The sequence below is a fragment of the Leucoraja erinacea genome, chromosome 31 (genome assembly GCF_028641065.1).
Source record: "Leucoraja erinacea ecotype New England chromosome 31, Leri_hhj_1, whole genome shotgun sequence".
NCBI lineage: Eukaryota > Metazoa > Chordata > Chondrichthyes > Rajiformes > Rajidae > Leucoraja > Leucoraja erinaceus.
Genome location: NC_073407.1, coordinates 2,850,776 through 2,867,888, shown reverse-complemented (window position 1 = coordinate 2,867,888; position 17,113 = coordinate 2,850,776). Strand labels below are relative to the sequence as shown.

General features: G+C 43.3%; 1 protein-coding gene across 5 annotated transcripts in view; it reads right to left on the bottom strand.

Moving 5' to 3' along the window:
• LOC129711830 (disabled homolog 2-interacting protein-like) overlaps positions 1-17,113 on the bottom strand; it is a 625,376-nt gene that overhangs the window by 253,100 nt on the left and 355,163 nt on the right. The window lies entirely within an intron of this gene.

Genomic DNA, 17,113 nt, shown 5'->3' with positions numbered 1-17,113 from the left:
ATTGGGAGAATTCGATGTTCATGCCCCCAGGATGCAGACTCCCCAAACGGAATATGAGGTGCACCATCTTTCCATTTGTGGACAATACTACAGTTATTCGACAAATAACGGGTATTGCTGAGTCATAGTGCAGGAGGGAGATCAAAATCAGGTTGAGTGGGGCCAGAACAACAATCGTTCTCTCAACATTAGCACGGCCAAGGAGATGATTGTGGATTTCAGGAAGGGAAAGCCGAGGGGCCATACACATTGTATCATTGGCGGGACGGTAGTGGAGAGAAGCAACTGCTTCATTTCTTGGACGTACACATCTCTGCCGTTCTGGGCCCAGCACATTGATGCAATCACATAGATAGCTCAGCAACACCTCCCCTGCCTCATGTCGCCAAATACTCTCTTCAACTTCCACAGGTGTACAGTGGGGAGCTTACTGTCTTGTTGTATCATGGCCTGGTTCAGAAATCATAATGCTCAAGAACAAAGAAGGATACACAAAATAGACATTTCCGGGTTCATCAGAGGTACTGATCTCTCCACTTCTGTCGGGATCAACAAGAAGCACCGCCTCAAAAAGGCAGCTAATATAATCAAAGATGTAGAGCCCCTGCCCACACTCTCATTTGGCTTCCATCATTGGGTAGGTAGTACCTTGGATTAAACAGTTAACAGTGCTGACGTACCCATTGATTTTCTTATGATTACCAGTTCTCAGGAGATAATGTCTGAGAACCACTATCTCCAGTTTAAGAACAGCAACTATCAGATTCTTGAATCACCCAGCGCAACCTTAACTTGATCACTGTTGAATGATCAGACCCACACATAGAGGTTAGAACTCATAGCCTTTATTGCAGTACAAGCGGAGGGAACACGACATGCTTACAGATGCGACCTGCACGCGTACGGTACAGTCCTTCATTTTCTCCCGTCACTGGAGATGTGATCGGTGGTAGAATAGGTGTAGGAGATTGAAACAGCATCGGCGGCGATGAAACTGGAGACCTTGGCAGGGGTCGAGGCGGCGGGGCCATGGTCGAAACGACCGGATCAGGAGTGTATGGCAGTGAGGTATGGTCGGGCCGATGCCGCTGGATAGGGGTGGAAGTACACGTGTGCAGTCAGGATAATACGGAGGTGGTGCTGGTTAGTTCACAGGCAGGATGTGCTGTCTATTACGTCTGTAGGTGCCGCCTTCGGCATTGATCAAATATGAACGTGGTTCGGAAGCAGTTCCAGAAATTACACCGAGGCGGTCGTGACCCTTGTTGGTTTGTAGATGGACCACCTGTCCCTTGGCTAGTGGTGGAAGTGGTCTGCTCGTCTTGTCAGACCATCCTTTTTGAACGTTACGTTTTGGTTGATTCCTGGACTGGACTAGAATCAGATATTGTTTGCCATGCCACTCAAAAATGTCAGTTGCCAATCTGGACCTTGGGAGGTCAGGAACTTGGTGTGAGAGAGGTGGCTGCTTTTGTTGGTGTGGTGCCAAACTGTTGCACACTGCGCAGGGCTTTACTTTCTCACAAATATAATCAGCCATGCCAGGCCAGAAAAACATGCTTTTCGCTCGCAGGACAGTTGCCTCTGCGCCTGGGTGTCCTGCATGGACGGCATCAAAGTACTTGCTCTGTAAGGAGGCAGGAATTACAGCTTTGTGACCCTTTACAATAATGTCCTCTTGTAGTTCATCACGAACGGCAAAGAAGGGCTGGATTGGGAGTAGTAATCTGTATTGCTTGTCTGGCCACCCGTGCTTAATGACGGAGGAGAGCGATCGTAAGGTATTGCCCGTCGCAGTTTGGGCTACCAGGTCCTCCAAACAGGACGAAGGAACGTAGGAGACCTTCATGACAAGGAAGCTATCTTCAGCCGTGGATGGTTTCTCGCAGGTCTTCCGTGGAGCACATGACAGGGTGTCAGCCCCCCAGGTGCATGTCCTTGCCATGTTTGTAGGTTAGAACAATGTCATACTTCTGTAGTTGTAGCAACATACGTTGGAGGTGTCCTGGAGAAGCGCATATCGGTTTGTGCAGAATGTTGATTAGGGGTTGATGGTCAGACTCAATCGTGACCGTATTTCCGAAGATAAAGTCATTAAACTTTCTGCAAGCGATAACGACCGCTAGCAGCTCATTTTCAATCTGAGCGTAGCGTTGTTCCGTGTCGGTCATGGTGCGAGAAGCATAGGCAACAGGCTTGTTGCCGTCCCCGTTATTCTGGAGGTAAGCTGCTCCTAAGCCATATTGCGAGGCGTCACAAGTCAGTGTGACAGGTAGCTTAACATCAAAGTAGGTGAGGGTGGGGGCACAACATTTGTTGTATAAGAACGTCGAACACCCTCTGCTGCTGTTCATGCCAGGACCAAACAGTGTCTTTGTGGGTTAGCTTGGAAGCTCAACACTACTAAACCACAATGGACTTTGCACTACCCGTCGCTCTACATACTTTTTTTTACTATCATGGTTTACTCAGAATTGATTGCCTATTTAATGTTGCAGTTGTGACTAATACACCTGTAAAACTGCAGCAAGAGATTTATTTTTCCGATTCATATCCAGTGCAAGTGACAAATAAACTCTTAACTGATTGCCAATTCCTTACCAGAATATCTTGGTGAATATCCTTGAGCCATTCTTAATCCTATATCAATGTTTATTAATATTTCTAAAAGACCTCTGTTGCTCATTAGATCTCATTCACCTCTCTATTTTCATATTCTTTAACCTGTTTCCTTTACGTTTTTAATACTAAAAGTACTATTTTATTTAATTAAAATCACGAGTTGGAAATCTGTCTTGTATATTAAGCAAGACCTTAAGAGGACTCTGCTGTGATTACATTTTGTTCACCTCTCAAAAGCCAATACCATTAATCCCTTAGATATTTTAAGCAAATATGGAGTGGATGTCTTTGGCCTGTGTGTTGCCATACAGTTCCATCTCTTCCACTTGCGAGCATCCACCTCTTCAGCACCAAGACTGCACTGGACCAAGCCACAAAAATATCCGGTGTAATTTTGCCCCTCTGTTCCCATCCTCGGATCTTTCCACAGCTGTCAAATGTTGCATCTTCCTCCAACAGCCATCCAGTTCTCTCAAGATCCAATGCCAGTATTATATTGAAGAGCTTGTTATCCCCAACATCATGGTCAATACTTCATCCTCAACCTAAAAAACTGAGGCAGTATGGCTGATCTTTAATACACTTCAGTGCAAATTGGCTGCATTCTAAACATGACTATGTGAAAAAAAGTAGTTTGTTGACTATAAACTGCTTTCGATATATTTGAGATGCAAAAGTTTACTTCTAAAGGCAGCTTTCTCACTTTCAAGCTGCCTTATATTCTTATTAATCAGATATTATTGCTTAAACATTTCAGAAGGGGAGAAAAGGTGTCCACGCACATAAAGATCCTGTCATACTTCATGGAAGATCTCTATTATTTTCCTTTTCAATTATAAAGGATTGAAGGAAAAAACACTGGTCAAAGGCCACATTAAATTTAAACTAATGGTTCAATGGTACTTTATTGTTACGTACCTGGGTATAGTGACATTCTTTTTTATCATACAGTTCAGTAACAATCTTACCATACATTAGGCATATCATACTTGAGTACAAGAGTCTAAAATAGTAGATTACACAGTAGCATATATAAATTACAGATTAGATAGTAGATCTCAAATTAAACAAATTAATAGACAGAAAGGACATTATCTATCGAGAATTGGTAATCATAAGAAAATCAATGGGTATAAATCAGCACTGCACCGTTAATCTCAATCCCTTTCCCCCACTCGCCTCCTCTTGCATCCTTCAATCCATCGCACGATTAATAGCAAGGTTAACATTTTAGATTTACTGAACATTTTGGATTACAATAATTCCAGGTTTTTGTCTACGTTATTATTCCATAGTCTAGCCTTTCAAAAAAAAATTGCTAACTCTTCAGATCTGATGTGCGCATTTATGATATACAGGTGCACAACCTTTTATGCGAAGATCCAAATAACGAAAACCTCCGAATAGCGGACACTTTTTTGGTCCTTAATGAAAGGTCCTTTAAAACGTTCACCGAGGGCGGCCCGCAGAGGTGACAGCGGAACCTCCGGTTGGTCCTCGAAGAAAGGGGAACTAAATCCCCATTCATAAAAGAAAAGGTGAGGGTATATTGCGCGGGAGGGTTAATAATTGACAATATGCTGCTACCTGCCAGCTGAGTTAAAAAGTTCCCACGGTAGACTCACAATACACAGTGCATCGTGAGTCTTGCGTGGGAACTTTTTAACTCAGCGGGCAGGCAGCAGCAGATTGTCGCTCCCTTCAGTTTCACCCCACCTACACCCCTCTGCTTCCCGGCCATGTGTGTGACCCCTTCCCTCCCCTCTCCAGCTCCCCGCTCATTGCACCAGCGCAGGGGCTTTGCACTGTCTTCACGTCGGCGATGCCAGCATACAATGCCAGTCACCGGCGACGTCAGGACCAATTGGACATCGACCACCAGGCCCACCGCAAGCACGTAGATCCCAGAGACCCACAGCCAACAGCAGCCCAGCCCAGCCCCGCTCCAACTACAGAGGAACCTGGGTTGCGGATGACGGGGCGCAGCTCGGGGCGTCGTAGGGGCCCATCGGGGGGCAGGTTCCTGTTGGTCCTGACGTCTCTGGCCACCTGCTATCCTCCGGGAACTGTACCGCCCTTGCAGGAGAGTGGGGTTGTTTGCAGTTGCAGAGGGAGGGGGCAAGGGCGGTACAGTTCCCAGTCTTAGCTCCAGTCCAGGGGTGTGGCCAGAGACATCAGGACCAACGGGACACCGACCCCCAGGCCCACTGCAAGCATGGAGATCCCAGAGACCCACAGCCAGCAGCAACTCCAACCCAGCCCCGCTCCAACTCCAGAGGAACACGTAGGGGCAGAAGCTGATGGTGTGCAAGGTACGTCTTGTTCTTGGGGTGGCGGATGAGGGGGCGCAGCTCGGGCTGTGGGCAAACTGCCACTTGTCGCCGTAGCGGCCCATCGGGGAGAGGATTCCTCTGGAGTTGGAGGGGGAGGGCGTTATTGTGCTGTTTGATCGACCCCTGCTATCCCAGGGACAGGGAGACACAGCGGCATTTTAGACTGGTGGGCAATCACTTCCAAAGTTCTGCCCACACAGTCAGTACACTCTCATACACTGCATTTCATACAAACATTTATTCTGCAAGAAAAAACTACATTGAAGACTCAAACTCGCGACCGAGTAACTGCCAGGATCGAGGCGCAAACTCGCGACCTAGCTCGGGGATTCAAGAATCCCCGAGCTAGGCCGCCTAAGGGCATGTAGCCCCGCTAGGGTGACATGAGCGCGAGAGGTGATTCAATGCTGCGGTCACATTTACAAATTCAGGAATTCATTCAACACACTGCATTTCATACAGACATTTATTCTGCAAGAAAAAACGACATTGAAGACTCAAACTCGCGACCGAGTAACTGCCGGGATCAAGGCGCAAACTCGCGACCTTGCGGATATGAGCCGAGCACTCTACCACTGAGCCAGCCATTAAAATCTACGCTTAATAATTTCCATTCCAAAGGCCGACAAATTCTGAATTACGAAAAGTGTCTGGTCCCAAGGCTTTCGGATAAAAGGTTGTGCACCTGTAGTAGTTTGACATTAGGGCCCATTACTTATTGCAATGTCACATCTCTTCATAACCCTGGGCAGCATTGTGGCACTGCCACTTCACAACTCCAGGGATCCAGTTAACCCTGACGGTGCAGTTAGAATGTGCTTCCCAGGATTGTGTGGATTTCCATCGGCTGCTTCTGTGCCTTCCCACCTCCCAAAAGTTGCTTAATTACCTATTTTAAATTATCTCAGAATAGGTACATGGCTAAAGAATCAAAAGGGAGTTGATGGTCATGTGAGAGAAATGAGTTGAAGGGGAAATAAAGCATGGGGTGGGGGAAATGGGACTGATGGCATGGCTCTGTTGGGAGTCCGAATGGACCCAACAGGCTGAATGGCCCTTTTCCATGCCATAATAAGCAAACTTACATTCAATGTTTCATATTGATCCACCCAAAAAACACTAATTTCTTAGTTATAAGATGATATCACATACAGACAAAGAGGCAAATCAAAGTAGGGTTGTAATTAGACAAGAAGAAAGTCCAGAGGGAATGGCTTTGGAATTTTGAAAATGGGATGAAAATGGTTGAAAACTGTTTAACAGAATAACATGTAATAGACTGCTGGTCATCAACGGCAGCTTGGCATTCAACACAATCAACTCCTCCAAACTCATCACTAAGCCCCAAGTCTAGGACCTCTCTGCCACACTTTACAACTGATCTTCATCGACAGGCTTCAATCAGTGAAGATCAGTAATACCATTTCCTTCTCACCATCAACATAGGTGAACCTCAGGGCTGTGTGTCTTGGAATGGTGAAAATTTAGCAGCTTCAAATTCCTGGATGTTAACACCCTAGATAACCTGCCTTATACCCACATGGGTGTAATCACAAATAAGGTGTGCCAATGTCTCTACTTTTAAGTTTAAAGAGATGTTAATGTTTAACTTCTAAGTTTAAAGAGATTTGGCATGTCGCCAGGCACTCTAAGAAAGCAGTTTTTTTCTTTGTGTATGTGCATATGATAATTCTGTAGTACCTCGTGTATTTAAATCGGGTTTAGTACTCGTTTGACATTCAAACACAATTATTGACCCAATGCTCCACTGTCAGAAATGCTTCCTTTTGGTTGCGATTTTAAACTCATGTTGCGCGTTTGCACAAGTTTTGATGGTATTGTTTGGAAATGAGCAGAATACCTCTACCAAGGTTATGGAGATGTTTTTTCCCTCAGTTTAAGTGTGATTTATCGCATATTTGTTTGTGAACATTTGCCATCTGTGTGATGGCTCCGATCTTTCCCAGTTACACACCTGGGTATACTTTATAACTATATCTTGGATGTAGAGCAGTATGGAATGTTATAGTAAAAGGTGCTATATTAACAAAGGTTCTTAAGGCATAGAAGTTATCAGAGTTTCATTCATATCCTCTCATGATATCGATTAAATTATCAAAGGACTTGGTACGGACTTGGAAAGGGTTTTAATAGCAATTTTAACCTTTGATCTCTTATGTAATACTTCTTTTCCTCTTGCACTTGCATGTATTATTTATCATTTTGCATTACATTTAATGCAACACAGACAGATAAATATTTCAACACTATCAAGGCCAACCTAAAAGACACGTTGGAAAACTGAGGATGTTCCCTATTTGTCTCCATTACAAAATCAATTTGAAAGAGCAAATTAATTGATTCAAAAAAGTTATGTCAAATTTTTCTGGACATACAAGATACAATATCTGAATGGTGTTTCTATACCTGGAACAAATGAAATAATGCAGAGATGTAGAATGGTGCAAGCGGAGATCAACCTGTACTTTTTCCACAGAGTTGAGAAAGGAGTTTGTCATTATTCTTCTAATTCTCTATAGAAAGACTGAAGATTAGATTCTTTATCCCACACAAAAGTAAAATAAGGAATTGTGCCATAAATGTTGAGGTAATCTATTGAAATGCGTAAAGCCAGTTCTGGGTCTCAGCAACGTTTTTATCAGACGTTGGTTGAATACAACTGGAAATCCAAAATATGAAACTGAAAGGTACAACCTTTGTTCACTCATTATAGACACATAGGTTTATGTTGCACTGCCTCTGGCAAATGAAAGTTCCCTGGTAAAATGTCTTGTTAGAGTGGCATGGATCTTTATGCAGGATATGATACACCAGCATTAACAAGAACTCTCAAATTATTCTATTAACAACACTGAAAAGCATTCATGCAAGAGATGATTTATGAAGATTTTCGTGTAAAATTGATGCATGTTTGCATTAACAATTTTATTACAAATGATATTTCAGGTGGAACAGTGTTTATGCAAATGGCAGGACTAAGTCAGTCTAATTTCCATTGAAATGAATAAATATTTAAAGTGCTACACAGAGTGCACTCAGAAACCACAGCAAAAATAAATGGAGCACCAGATTTTAAATTGGGAAACTCCTGTTAACTGTTTCATATGCAAAGTTATGGAACAGAGAAATAAGGAAAAGTAATTTCAGCATCTCGAAAATGACAGAAACCGTTGAAGCTGCATCACTGAAAGCTGTATCGTAAAATTATTATACCCTCTAGTCTTCCGCCTGAAAGAAGTCAGCAAAATCTATAAAAGTTCAAGTTCTTCAAATTAAACTGAAGCTCCCAAGTTACATGGTAATACAGGTGCACAACCTTTTATCCGAAAGCCTTGGGACCAGACACTTGTCGGATTTCGGACATTTTCGGATTTCCGAATGGAAGATTTTTAGCGTAGATTAGATAGGTAGCGCGGGCGGCTTGAAAAGTCTGGAGCGGCTGCCTCCTCCCCGGAGACCGGGGAATCATTGTAAATCATTGCATAAATGTTAGTCAGTTAGTTTGGAGGGATTTTATGTGGTGGTAAGTGGGGGGGGGTAAAGGGGGAAACTTTGATTCTTAGTCCCCTACCTGGTCGGCGACTCCCAACATCGCGGAGCTGGGGGCTCCGTCCGGCCACGGGCGGCGCCGGTTGGAGCTCCGACCCCGGCAACTCTACCCCTGGCTGCGAGGCGCTCCAAATCCAGCGCCGCCCGTGGCCGGACGCCCGCAGCCCCAGCTCCGCGAATGTTGGGAGTCGGCGGCCACAGCGCTCCGGAGCTTACCGCACGGCGACCCGGTAAGGCATTGCCTGCTCCCCGCTGGTATCCCAGCGCTGCGACGCCGCCGACTCCCAACATTCGCGGAGCTGGGGCTGCGGGCGTCCGGCCGCGGGCGGCGGTGGATTTGGAGCGCCTCGCAGCCAGGGGTAGAGTTGCCGGGGTCGGAGTTACAACCGGCACCGCCCGCAGCCCCAGTTGGCGGCCACAGCGCTGCGGAACTTACTGCACGGCGACCCGGTAAGGCATTGACCGCTCCCCGCCTTTCCGACCAGGTAGGGGACTAAGAATTAAAGTTTACCCCTTCACATAAAAGCCCTCCAAACTAACTGACTAACATTTAAGCAATGATTTACAGATGTTTAAGTGTCTCCCCGGTCTCTGGGGAGGAGGCAGCTGCTACAGTAGTACAGACCTGGGTTGACCGTTGGTCGTTTCGGGTCAAGTTTGGCGCCAAACGCGAGCTTTGGTGTGCAGACGACATCCTGGAAAAAATGGACGGTTTTCGGAGTTTTCCGGTTTCCGGAACTCCGGATAAAAGGTTGTGCACCTGTACCTAAACAATTTCTCAAGCATTCATTCCATAATGATGATACTGGCGTGGCTGGTGGGGAGAAAGTTCTCTGATGAAAAGGCTAAATAAATTAAGGATATCTACAAACTTTCAGCACAGCCGATGTGATGTGTGCACTTTTAGAATAATTGGAATGGGGATTTAACATCTATGTTGCATTGTCTTCATTATTGACAGATCAGATTAAGACCTGGCACACTTCGAAAATACTTCAGAGTCTTAATTAGTGGCAAATCAATGTCTTCCATTCACTGCAATATATTTGACCTTGCACCCTTATCCATCAGCAAGTGGACAAGATAAACCTGCATTCATGACTGAGCTTGCATTTCCAAACGTGTGATGCTATGCTTTCCACTAAAAACAACTGGCTAAGAATGGAGATTGTCCTTGACCTGAAGAAGCACGTTCCGTGATAAAACCAAGCTGTGTCAAAATGAAACAACTACAGAAAAATCCTAACAGACAAATACTAGATTTTAACTAAGAACACTCAATCATCTGCACTCATGTAAAAGTTGTTGGATACCAGTTGACAAGGGGAGGGGTCAGGTTAATAGCTAGCGCACTCTCAAAGGAAATAAAACACAAACAAATAATCTTTAATGTGTTGTGATATGCTTCTCATATTCAATTTATCATTTTAAATTGCTCTCACCGGATAAACTTCAGTTGAAGGCCTGCAGGCACAAGTACTTCACTATGGCATCATGTAGTTCAAAATGCACTGGGATAATACAGCCCGTTTGAAGGATTCTACAAACGTACAGCTGTGCGTTTTTGCTTCATGTATTTTTACGAAACTCATGCATATCTACCTTTTTCTCTTGTTTGCATTTTAGTTCAAATCAATAAAGCAAATCAATTACAATAATACATTTAAAATAGCCATATGAATTTAAAACAATGACATTAGCCCTATCTATTACTCATTTATTGAACCTTCTGTATTTCTCTTTCAATCCTCGAGATTTACTTAGCTGTCACCATTACTATTCTTGGAATTGATGTGCTTTTTTCCCCCAAACCCATTCATTTATAACATTCCCACATCCAGACTTAAAATCTGGGCCATTCGCTATAGAAACAGAAGTAGTCCATATTCAAAAACAAAAGACTTTTCAGTTATGGAAAACTTAAACATAAAGGGCCATGTAATTAGATCATCGTCAATCATGTGCTTCAAGTTGACATCTTTAGATTATCACTTCCCTATGCCATATCTGTTTCTATGTTAAGACACACTTGTGACCATACATATTTTCTTGATTGGAAGGCATTCAAAAAAATGTTGTTACTGAGGGATGGGATTGATTTGTGCAATACGAGCAAGGCCAAAGTGTGTTGTCCATTCTTAATTTAACTTAAGAAGGTGCTTAGCATTCTCCCTGATCACTGCACTCCATCAAATTATTTAGAAAATATTTATCTTTGGTTATAACAATTACATTATTGCTGTAGAGAAGACACAAAATGCTGGAGTAACTCAGCGGGACAGGCAACATCTCTGCAGGGAGGAGCTGGCTTCATTTCACAATTGAATTAAAGATTTTTCTAATTGCAGAAGTTTTCATGATTGGAATTGCATCCCAACAATCAAAAGGCCTAGAAAAATGTAAAGAAGATACCTTAGCAATGCAAATCTTAAGTTACTGAAGAGAAAAATCCTAAAACAAAGTGTCATTGAACCAGTTTGCAGAAATAGTATTTTATCCATCAAGAAACAATGGTACTTATGAGTGTTTGCTGACTGATGTTAGGCAGCAACAACAGCCACGAAGGCTGCACTGTCAAATGTCATACAGCACCTGCAATAAAGAATCTTCTGGTAGTCACTGCTGTATTATTATAGACCACGTAAAGATCGTAAAATAACAATTCTTTTGACATCCAAAATTATGAAGGCTGCTTTGTTTTATGCAATCCTGAACTTTAATGCATATGTCATGAGCTGTGTTTATATCAATAATTTAGTAGACACTTTATTGCATTAAAATCGACTAAATTATAATACTATAGGACTGGCTTAACTCCTCTCACAAAACAAAACCAGGCAGAGAGCAGTGAAACTGGTTTTGTGAAACCTCTACAGGTAATGCAATCATTTGGGATGAAACACATCTGCGCCTTCCTCCCTCACAACATGGACCCGCTACAATTTGCATTCAGATCCACGGACGATGCGGTCTCCCAGGTTCTGCACACCCCTCTCTCTCACCTTGACAGCAAGAAGGGGGGCTATGTGAGGATGCTGTTCATAGACTTCAGTTCAACCTTCAACACGATAGTCCCCACCAGACTTGCTGAGAAGCTGCTGGAATTGGGGCTCAACACCCCCGTGTGCCTGGGTCCTGGACTTTCTCACCACCAGGCCCCAGGTAGTCAAGATGGGAGGAAATACATCGAAGACCCTCACCCTCAGCACAGGATCCCCCCAGAGTTGCGTCCTCAGCCCCTTACTGTAGCAATGTTACAAAATTTTGAGATTTAAAAAATCAAGTCTGCAATTTATCCCATCAGATAAAGCATAACAATAAGTTTAATTTGACACCAAATTCACTTTCATATCTCAAGTATTAAAAATGTATGACCATTTTCATACTCGGAAATTAGCATCTTGTTCCCTATTGAGGAAAAAGCTGTGATCGATAGACCCTTACCCTCAGCCACAGGATCCCCCCAGATGATTTTTATATCTAATTTACATTAATTTTAGGCGTCAATTGCTGTAAATAAATGCCCATTTAAATCCCCTATTCATGTGGAACGCCTGGTTTAGAACGTTGACATAGCGCTAGATTAGTGCCCTCAAATGCCGAGAAAAATACTGCGGGATATAAAAAGCCCAAAAGAACCACTCGCTATAGATAAATATAGGGTTATATATATGCCCCATTTAAGTTAAAAATAAGGTACATACCTTTAATTGTTTGCTTTATAAAACTGGGGCTGCGAGAGATTGGAATCAGAGAGTAATTTTAAAACTATTAGAACTATATTATCGAGGCCTATAAAACTAATAATACCTTTTGCGACCGGGTCTGGCAGCGATTTTTCGTTAATGATTTACTAGGCTGAACATGTGCGATTAGTACAGCCTAGTAAAAATCGCGTTTAAAACCCGCCCCCTCCAAACAGCGCCAAAATCGCCGACATGGCTGAGGGCAGATTCCCAATGACGATTCAGGTAGGTTTTGTAACATACCTACTTACTGTGCACCCTGTACACACATGACTGTGTGGCTAGGTTCAGCTCCAACTCTATAATCAAGTTTGCTGATGGCACTGTGGTGGTGGGCCGGGAAAAAGTGGCTAATCTGGCACTCTGGTGTCAGGACAACAGCCTCAATCTACATATAGATTGGATGAATCAAATTGGCAGGGGTGCTGAGGAAGAGGATTTCTTGGAATGTATGCGGGATAGTTTTCTAAACCAACATGTAGAGGAACCAACGAGAGAGCAGGCTATTCTAGACTGGGTATTGAATAATGAGGAAGAGTTAGATAGCAGTCTTGTTGTGCGTGGCCCCTTGGGCAAGAGTGACCATAATATGGTTGAGTTCTTCATTAGCATGGAGAGTGACATTGTTAATTCAGAAACAAGGGTCCTGAACATAAAGAAAGGTGACTTTGAGGGTATGAGACGTGAATTGGCCAAGATAGACTGGCAAATGATTCTTAAAGGGTTGACGGTGGATATGCAATGGAAGGCATTTAAAAACTGCATGGATGAACTACAACAATTGTTCATTCCAGTTTGGCAAAAGAATAAATCAGGGAAGGTAGTGCATCCATGGATAACAAGGGAAATCAGGGATAGTACCAAAACAAAAGATGATGCGTAGAAATTAGCCAGAAAAAGCAGCCTACCAGAGGACTGGGATAAATTCAGTCCAGCAGAGGAGGACAAAAGGCTTAATTAGGAAAGGGGAAATAGATTATGAAAGAAAACTGGCAGTGAACATAAAAACTGACTGCAAAAGTTTTTTGGGAACTGCTCTGCCCAGGACAAGAAGGCTCTGCAGAGAGTAGTGCGTTCGGCCGAACGTACTGTGGGAACTACACTCGCCCCCCCTGCAGGAACTGAACATCAGAAGGTGCAGATCCAGAACCAGCAACATTATGGGGGGCCCCTTCCACCCCAGCAACAGACTGTTCCAGCTGCTACGGTCAGGCAAACGCCTCCGTTGCCATGCTGTGAAAACAGAGAGGATGAGACGGAGTTTCTTCCCAGAGGTCATTGGGACTGTAAACTCCTATCTCACCAGGGACTAATTTACTGTAACAGTTTACTGTTGTGGTTTCTTTTTAAAATAGCTGTTTTTTCTTTTTTCCCCCACAAATATGTAATTACTGATTCTGTTCCATTCTGTTTTGTAGTTTTTTTGCACAATCCGCAAACATTGCCACTTTTCATTTTACTGCACATCTCCTATGAGTATGTGACGAATAAACTTGACTTGACAATTGTGAATTCAGTATTGAGAAAGCTGTCAGTCTACCTCCTGGAGATAGAACTCAAGTAAAACAGCAGCACAACTGTCGGGAGTGACTGTCACATCAAGCAAATTGGCAGCTTTGAAAGATTTACCTCTTAAATGAAGAAAATTAGAGGAAACATATCCTTGAATTTAACAAGGTCCTCATTTAAAATAAATATCGGCAACCACTTGTTCTGACGCAAGTGTCCGGACACACAGTGACTAACTGCGTCGAGATGTGCTGTCACTCAACCTTATCAATACTCAGGTAGGTCTGTCAGTAGCAATAAATTCTCACTGATTTGTGCTAAAAGATGTGAAATACTTTGTGTGCCTGCTACAATAGTACTGAGGAAGCAGCAACCTGGACACTTATGTCTTGACACATCTCTGCACTTAAATAAGATGACTTTAGTACAACAGGCAGTTAAACAGAATGCTTAATATTGAATGCTTTAAAAAAAAAAAAAATAAGAAAGCAAGAATTTAATGATGACAGAAATTCTAATTAAAGTGACAAAGTTCACCCTTAAAAGAAAATTACTGCAGATGGTGATAGGCATAGTTAAATAAATGTTGATAAAAAAAGATGACAAGGTTTTGGGTTTATCTTCTGATCCACGGCAAATTAGGTCATCTTCAGCAACTAGGCAATATGACATCAACTGGCTTGAGCATTCCTGATGAGGTGAAGATAGGGCTACATGCCAGAACAACCCTGCCTGAAAGGTGCATGTGAGGGCACTAGATGTGGTCAAGTAGTTGGCTATCTTGCTATTAGTTTGTTGAGTGTTAATATTATAAACCCAACTTTACTTCATTCAACTATACTTTATTTCATCTTCTTAGCCCCCTTGAATATCACATACTGGAAAATATGAGTCTTCAATAAAGTAATATTTACTGAAGCTTGCCCTTCAACAGCATTTTGGTCCATGAAGATGGCATTTTAAATATTCCATTGGTAATGAGTTAAATGGAGCTTGGGCTCACTGTCCAAATTGCAGCATTAATACATGGTGTCAATCTATATCAGCTATTGGCTTCACCTCTTTGCAGCCCGTGTCCGTAACATGAGCGGAAATCCTGGGGGAGTGGGGAAGACGGTGAGGGATATGCCCCCCCCCCATGTTTTGAGAGGTGGGTGGCAATCCCCCCCATGTTTTGTGAAACATGTTGCAGCAAAACCGAAGCCTCCAAAGTCAAGTCACCACCACAGCCTCCGATGGTCAGTCCACAGGCTCTGCGACTGGAGCCCTCAAGGTCGATTCTAGTTCGAGGCCACCAGCTCCTAGAATTTAGCAGCCCGGGACTAGCTGCAATTCCCTGGTCGGTTCGCCTGCCCCAGGACTGGCTGTAGCGCCCAGGTGAGCTCGCTTGCCCCGGAATTGGCTGCAGTTCCCAGGTCGCGAAAACTTATTGAAAATAAATCTACCTGCGGGCCGGATGATTTTGGGTTACAGGCCGGATCCAGCCCGTGGGCCGTAGGTTGCCGACCCGACAGATGTTAGGCCTCGGAGTGTTCCCCCGCACCCCACCCCCATATGTTTTAGAAGCGATTTCCATGTCTAACTCCAAACCTCCAAGCTGACCAGAAGGCGCTCCAACCTCATCCAACCTGCAAATCTTTCATTCATTTGTTCTATATCTCTCTACATCACCATCTATATTCCCGACTCTAGTCGAAGAAGGGTCACAACCCAAATCGTCACCCATTCCTTCTCTCCAGAGAAACTGCCTATCCCGCTGAGTTACTCCAGCATTTTGTGTCTATCTTGCTGGTTTACCAACATCTGCAGTTCTTTCCTACACAGTTTGCCTGAACTATCCAACCTTCTGATTTCCAGCGATGTTTGCTCTTGAAACCATGTCTAAAACCATACTTCTAGGGGCTGCAGTGCAAAAACAAAGCATAGTTTATCACCAATTTGGTAAATACAATTTCCTTTTGCAAAACAGATATTATGTTCAAAATCTGGGAATTATCAAAATCTGGCAGCCTTGGTTTAGATAGAGGATGCCAAATTTTTTACATTAGATTCGTATTTGTGGATAAACATATAGTTGCTTAGGGAAAGTTGCCCTCAAACATGGAATTTAGCAAGGCTTACTATTCTCCATAGCCTTGATCGGTAAGCACTGTGGATCCCTAACCTTAGATACATCAAATGTCAGAAGCAAAACATTATAGCCTGATCAGGCATTTCATTTGCAAATAAATATATTCAGGTCATTTACTCTTAATGTTAAATGTCTGTAAGTCTGATAGGCAACACAAATGACTTGCTTTAAGAGGAGATAACATTGCTGTAGCTCTGAAGTCATATTTGCACATTTTATTGGCTTATTAAATTGCAGTTTAAAAGTTTATGGAAAAGGCACGAGGCCAACATTCTTGCCATTGTAAAAAATAATTGCCGCTAAATTAAATGGGAACATCTGTCACCAACCTCAGAATGGACTGTAATTGTCTTTCCAAAGACCAGTGCTGCATTGGTTTTCCTTTTGTCATTTTACCAGACAGAGCATGTGCAGCATGGACTAGGATAGTGAGATTCAATCTCAAATGTGATTTATGCAAGATTGCCCTACACAAGCTATCAGTTGGACAATATTGAAGAAATCACATAAATAGCATTCGCAACATCATTCCTAGTGCAATGACCCAATCAGTAAAACAAAGAAAATAACGAGGCATCCAGCTTCGTCTATTAATTGTCCACTTCAATAATAGCGTTCTTTATGCACCGTTCTACAATAATGACTATTCTCCAAACGGTGGCTGAGCACTGGAATATTACATTTAAATTACCCCACCCCAATCCAATACCGCAAATGGATGTCAATGGTTAAAATCTATAACGTGGCTTTGTCCCGTAGTTAACGGAGAATATGGTGAATTACTTCTTCAGCGTGGAGAGATATTCGCCATTTGATGGAAACAGATGGCTAATTAAAGCAATTTTTTAAAAGTAAATTGCAAAATTGACAGTACACCTTGGCGGCCAAGAACGTGTGGTCCCGGCTGGTTCAAGAGGCACAGCGAAATATCGCGCCCTCAATCAATGCGCCCAAACTACAAGCTGGAACTGGCTAAATGATAAACACACAGTTGATGTGGACGGTTACTATTCATTAGGTCGCGGCAGAGAAAACATCATGTTTGATCGCCGCCAATCTACTAATCTTGTCGTCTGGCGACCAGGCCATGTAGCCCCGACCCTCCCACCAAAATGTGGACAAGGCGAATGAAGGTTGCGTTGGACAGCGACAGGTGACAGAGCGAGTAACTCTTCTACACCTATGTGTTCAGGCACTTGCAT